This window comes from Kryptolebias marmoratus, linkage group LG15 (assembly GCF_001649575.2).
Source record: "Kryptolebias marmoratus isolate JLee-2015 linkage group LG15, ASM164957v2, whole genome shotgun sequence".
Classification (NCBI taxonomy): domain Eukaryota; kingdom Metazoa; phylum Chordata; class Actinopteri; order Cyprinodontiformes; family Rivulidae; genus Kryptolebias; species Kryptolebias marmoratus.
In genome coordinates, this window is record NC_051444.1 from 31479789 (window position 1) to 31486531 (window position 6743).

A 6743-nucleotide genomic window follows, 5' to 3' on the forward strand; every position below is an offset into this window, starting at 1 on the left:
TCTAACCCAGTAGGTTCGATGCTCCAGCGAAGGTCTGATCACCGCCTGCTGCTTAAATCCTGGCTGGTCTCATCAGTGGTATGAGGAACACCTGTGGAACAATAATTAGTGGCGCCGCCCAGAGGGCGGAACCAAAACCCAGATCCTCAGACATCATCTACAAAAAGAAGAGACGAGAGTAAGGTTCCCAAACCAGACACACTCCTCTCCACAACTGCGCTTTGAGATCCTGTCCATGAACACCACAAATAAGATCGGAGTAAAAATGAGCTTGACTTTGTGCCAGGAATGTGGACACAGCTCTTGCTTTGAATATACAGGGAACCCAGGCACGCATACTCCCGCAGTTCCCCCAACACAATGCCTCAGGGAACATGGTCATAAGCCTTCTCCAAAATCTACAAAATACATGTAGACTGGCGAGTCAAACTCCCATGACCCCCTTAGCAACCCCGCAAGGATGAAGATCTGATCCACTTTCTCTCAATTGGAACGAAAGCCACACTGCTCCTCCTGGATACAAGGTTCAACAAACAGTCTGAGCCTCCCTTCCAACACCCTAGAGTAAACTTTCCCGGGGAGGCTTAGAAATGTGATCCCCAGATAGTTGGAACACACACTTTGCTCCCCCTTTTTAAAAATGGGAACTACCACCTCTATCTGCCACTCCACAGACATTGTCCCAGTTTTCCATGCGAACTTGAGGAGACATGTCAATCATGACAGCCCCTTGACATTCAGAGCCTTCAGTAACTCAGGGCGAATCTTGACCACCCCTAGCGCTCTGCCACCGGTGAGCTTTTTGACTACCTCTGTGTCCTCTGCCAAGGTAGTCCCAAGTGCCCACCTCAAAGTTGGACATGGGAGCCGAATTAAGGAAATCCTCGAAGTGCTTCTTCCACCATTCAACAATGTCCCCAGTCCATGTTAGCAGTTCCTCGTCCCAATTTTAAATGTACATCCGATGATTACTTTCTAAGAGTTTCATCAAAATGCATTATGTTGACTAAATATTTTGCTAACAGTACAGACAAACAAACACATACACAAACACAAGCAAAAAAACAATTACTCTTGGAAAGATTTTTGTCAGTAAACATTAGATTTTTGTTTTAATTTGCTTCTTTAGTGACTAGAAAAACAATATTATCTGAACAAGATCAATCTGCTGATCTTGTTCACACTAGATATGTCATTGGGGGATGGGACCTCAGTGGTGATTAGAGTCTTGACATGTCAAAGATTAGCAACAAAAATGATTTCATTGCATCAGTATTTTTTATGCAGTGCCAGATACTTCTTCTGGACACATTTGTGGTAAGTAAAATACCCCACTGACTTACATGAAAACCACATTTTTAAAATCTTACTGCCATAAAATCATACATTCTGTAATGTCAACATTTCCTTTTAAAGAAAGGTAGTCATATTTGACAATTTTACTGTATTCCACCTGATTGAACCATTTTTACATTGTTTGATGATGCATGTAATTAGTGTATTTTTGCCATTCGTATAATGGGCCTGTGTGACTAACTAGGAACCCATTTGAGTTTTTTCTTTTACTCAAGAGGTGCTTGAGTAAAAACGTGTTTATGCACCTGGCTGCTTTCACAGTCAAAGACAAACATTCAGCTTGGCTGAGGTGTGCAGAATACCAGGCTCAGAGTTGTAGGTTGGAACCCAGAATTCAGGCAGAGGAGCTCAAAAGTAAACTGATTTATTAAAATAAGAAGAAAACAAAAAGCTGATGTGGCAGCAAACAAAAACTTCCTAATCAGTGGATCACAGGGAACACGAGCAGGGAGATACAAGGAGAACCAGATAGTGCATTTTTGCAACAATGTAATCAGTGGAGAGAAAATGACTAGAAATTGAATATAAAGACTGATGACTAGGAAGTGTAAACAGGTCAGTGATTACAAACTAGGGACAGGTGCAGATGGGTGTGGCAGGCTGACTGGAAAAGTACTGAGCTCAGGGCAGGTGAATAGTGGCACAGAAACACAAGGAGCAAAACTATACAATACACTATAATAACATAAAAACAAGAAACAAAGTAAACACAAGGATAACATGAAAAGTCAAATAAGTAAGAAAATAACACAAAATACCCATATCCTGACACAGAAAAGGAAAAAGACAAATAAGAAATTCAAGCAAAAATCATTTGAAAAAAAATATTTATTGCAGATTTTGTCCATATACATTTTTGCCACTAAGGTCTGCAGAGCATTAGTATTTTGTATATAAAAATACTAATGCAAACAAATCCATTTTGTTGCAAATTTTTCACATATCCAAAGGATCTAATCACCACCAAAGAGTCAGGTTTGGTAAGTAGATGGGTTGAACCCAACAAGCAGACTGAGACAGAGAGCTCCAAAAGAAAAACTAATTCATTTACAAAAACAAAATGCTGACATGGCAGCAACAAAAACTAAATAACAGGAACTTACTAACTCCAGCATTGCAATAACATGAAGGACAAGACACAAGGAAAACAGCATTTGAAAGTGACAATGAACTAGTGAGTAAGTGAGGAAGATGACCAGGTTTTAAAGGCTGAGGATATTGAGCGAGTGGAAACGGGTGACTGATTAGTAACGCAAGATTGGTGTTGGTGGTAGAGGCAGGCTGATGAGTCCTGAGCAGAGAAAAAGTGAATAATGACAACACAAGGAGCAAAAACTAAACAAAGACAAAACTAAACATGAGGACAGCCAAATAACAAAATAAAAGAAACAATACAAAAAACAAAAGCAAACAAACAAAAACAAACCCAAAGACACTCAAATCCTGACACCTTTGTTTGTTCCCCATCCCCATACTACTTATTATATGGAAATCAACAATTTTTATTTTTTTTGTAATAAATATTGAAATCCATCCATTTGTTTTCTTTACCGGCTTTTCCATGCAAAACAAATAATGACAAAAATTTTTTTTTTTAATTCATTTAGGGTTTAAATCCTGAAAATAACTGAGTGTTCAACTGAGCATGGCTGAAGTTTAAAAGATTTATGTAACAAAAAAAGCAGAAAAAAACTGAACTGCAAGTTCAACCTTCCACATCAATAAATTAATATTTAACAGAAGAAACATGTAATGTATTCTTTGATGGTTGGGTAATTTAAATTCATGTTCACACAGTTAGTTATCTGTTAACAAGCATGCCTCATTAGTCTTCAAAAGGACTCTCCTCCTGCTGCTGCTGCAGAATCTCTTCGTTAATGGTCTAATAAGGGTTAAGTAGGGTCTTGTTTAGATTACTGGGAAATGACCTCTGTTTTGGGAATCCACCCCAAATCTCCCTGACCCTACTTCCTGTCAGATAGTACTGAGGGTCACACAGCTTTGAGTTCACAGGAATCTGTTGATTACTCAACAGGTAATCCGAGTGGTCTTGAACCTCACAGCCTATGATCTTGAACTCATCAAAGTCCATGACTGAGACACTAATATGGTACCTAAACCACAATCCTGTTCTTGGAGCAGATTGGTGTTTACTCTGATGCCCTGCCCCTCTGTGTGTTTCTTTCTGAGGTGGATTGAAAGGTCGCAGTCTGTCTGAGGAGTTAATCTGCTGACATTAGTTCAGTAAAAACTGCCTGATCTAAGTAAGAACATCAGCACTTGTCACAAGCAACAAAACAGCACAGATAACACCAATAATAAACTTACAATGAATGAAAGGAACCCAAATTCTTTTTTATGAGCTTAAGAGCTCATGTTTGAGTTTCTTAGAGTTGCAGTTAGAAGCTTCCATCCACTTATGTCTGATTAATTTAAGGCTTTTAATGAGTTAAGTAAACCGTTCTTTTTTCAGCATGGAACAGATATACAGCATACAATTTTAATGATTTTTTAAAAAAAATTGAACTCAGTTTTGATTTTCTTTGATCCACACAGGGTCAAAATTATACAGGTTCAAATACATCCATACAGTCACCTAAATCTGCCAATAAGTGGTGCTGCAGATTCTACAAGGTTTTAAATCTGGCATGGCCAGATTTTTTTTTCACAAGAAAAAAATGTCAACTTTGTGAACTGCACAGCAGAAATAAATAACCCAAAATGGGTAGGTTATTCTTCCTGTTGAAAAACTACCGGAAATTTTTTCCAATTTTTTTTTCTAAAAGATTTTCACTAAATGAATAACCTAACTATTTGGACTGGGTTTTTTTTTGTTTTTTTATTCAGGTGTACAGTCCACAAAATTAGCATTTGTGGAATCCAGTAACATCAATGTAAATGTATGTATTTTAATATAGGAGTTAAGAGGTACTGTGTCAAGTCAAAAATAAGTTGTTTCTAATTAGCAAGGCCACCTGAGTTTTATAACCTCATCAAACAGAACATATTTTGATACCATTAGATAGATCTTTAAAAGACAAATCCAACATAATTAGGGTTTTTTTAAGTGGTTACCATTGTCAAAAAAAGATAATCAAAATCGGTCTAAATTAATACAGTTCTTAAACTTGCAGCAATAGGATGTCCTGTGTTTAACTTTCTGGAACTTCTGTTCTTACACCCATAGACATAATAGAAGAGTAGACCCCGCAATGGCTGCTCCGGCGCAGGAAATCCAGCGGCCATCTTGTATGGGTCGTCCTTCCTACGTTGGTCAACCAAAACAATAGAAGATGCCTCACCACTGCTCAGCTTATTAGTGTTCATATCGAGGAACTGCTGATGTCAGGGCCCGGGGGATAACTTTTCACAAGATGAACAAATTATTGTTAGTATTTTGTGAATGTAATATTACTGTACTGTATTTATCCACCGAAATGACAGCAAATGTTAGCTATCGTGTTCAGCCGGCAATGGCGGCTAGCTGAGATTTGATGACAGGAATATGTTTCAAACAAGCCTACTCACAATTTCAATAGCTTTGGTTAATTATCATTATCAGCCAATATTAATCAAATTTGGAGTTTAAAGTTCTAAAAAATATGAAGATCAAAAATAGTGAGTGTAACGTTTTTCTGAACGCTCAGCTTAAGAAAGCAACACAGACGTCAGCGAGGCTACTTTGTTTCAACTGTTGTCTTTTTATTTTTGGTTCGTTATAACAGCTGTGAATATGTGCAGATCAGCCAGTACAAAATAACTTCATTGAACTCACTACGTGACAGTAAGAATATGTATGAATAAAATAAGATGGACCTCATTTGTACAATGTTTTTGTGTACACACTCCCAGATATCACGTTTTTGTTTTGAAGGTTTCCGAAAAACAAAGAGATGAAGAAGAAGTGGGAAATAGCTTTGAGGAGGGATGGATTCACTGCAAGTAATTCAACTGTACTATGCAGTGAGCATTTTAAAACGGAGGATTTTGACAAAACTGGTCAGACTGTCAGACTGAGAGCTGATGTGATACCATTAATTTTCAGCTTCCCAGTTCACCTTCAAAGAGTAGGTGCATTATTTCATTAGCATTCATAAATGTACATAATGTAAGTCTTAAGGGATGGTGAGATATGTGTGTTTATGTACAGGTACTATATACTGTAAAGTCCATATTCATTAGGCTTTTACATTTCAGGTTGAAAACTTCAGGACTACAATAACCTCCACAAAAGCTCAAGCTAGTGTGTCTGTGGCCTCTCAGGATGGCCCAGAAACTTGTAGTTCAGACCTGCAACCTCAGTCTAATGATGTGAGTATTTCTATTGTAAACATCATATCATAATAGTCGTGGCCATATTAAAATCGAACTTGTTTTCTAATGCTCATGTTGAATGTTCTCACAAATAAAACCAACACACAGTTGAAGACACACACAGTGCTGCTGTTGTATGAAAGAATGTGTGCCATAGTTGTGTCAAAGAGATGTCTGATGTCCATCCCTCTGTTTATAGGATCATTGCTATGCCTTGCCAGCTTCTCTTACCGCTGTCACTGCAAAACTTCAGAAAGCCTTGGCAAGAGTAGAATATCTGGAGCGGGACAAGAAAAACACCATGGCCAGAGAGAAGAGGGCAAAGACCACAGTAAAGTCACTGTTGGGGGACTTGAGTGAAAAAAATCTCATTAATTCATGTACATTTTTTTGTTATATGCTTTTTGTCTCCTGAGCTATATCAGAAGGAGAGTTTATTTTTTTCCCTCTTAAATTGTCAGATCTACAGCTAGAGTTTATGGAGAAACAGGGCCATGAATACTCCAAGGAATGTAGACAGTTTGCCCTCACACTTCATCTCCATGGCCCAAAGACATACAAATACCTTAGAGAGAAGCAAAGATTTCCCCTCCCACATCCGCACACATTACAAAGGTAGCCTTAATGTTGCCCAACAGATTTTTTTTATTTTACCTTGTAATTTAATGTTGCATATGTGTTAAATATTGCTGCTCCTCCTCCTAATTTTTACAGGTGGTTGTGTTCAGCGAATGGCAAGCCTGGCTTGAACAAGATGATGCTGGATATGCTGGAGAAAAGATGCCAGGAAGACCAGGCTAAATATGGATTTGTTGCACTCATTTTGGATGCAATGGCAGTCAGAAAACATGTGCAATATAATCCACATACACAGTCACTGTCTGGCTTTGTAGATTCTGCGTAAACTGAGCTGTGACCTGTGTCGTGTCAGTTTGATCGAAGATGCTGCACCATCTTCATTTGATGAGAGCTACCACCTTCTCACTCTGAAGAACAATGACAGCTTAGTGATTCCCTCACAAGGCGTAGTGAAGGTGGTGAGAGCTGCAGAGAGGGTGATTCGTGGTGCTTCA

The 6743-nt window shown here is 38.4% G+C and overlaps 1 long non-coding RNA gene across 3 annotated transcripts; it reads left to right on the forward strand.

Annotated features, from left to right (window-relative positions):
• Window positions 1-4788: 4788 nt before the first annotated feature.
• Window positions 4789-6044, forward strand: LOC108247991. Of its 3 annotated transcripts, none has more exons than XR_005234095.1 (4): window positions 4789-5150; window positions 5231-5423; window positions 5554-5667; window positions 5870-6044. It is a non-coding gene; the product is annotated as an uncharacterized LOC108247991 (long non-coding RNA). The 3 variants fall into 3 exon arrangements; XR_001809108.3 differs by having other exon boundaries at window positions 4791-5140; XR_005234094.1 differs by having other exon boundaries at window positions 4801-5423; window positions 5870-6043.
• The last annotated feature ends 699 nt before the right edge of the window (window positions 6045-6743 follow it).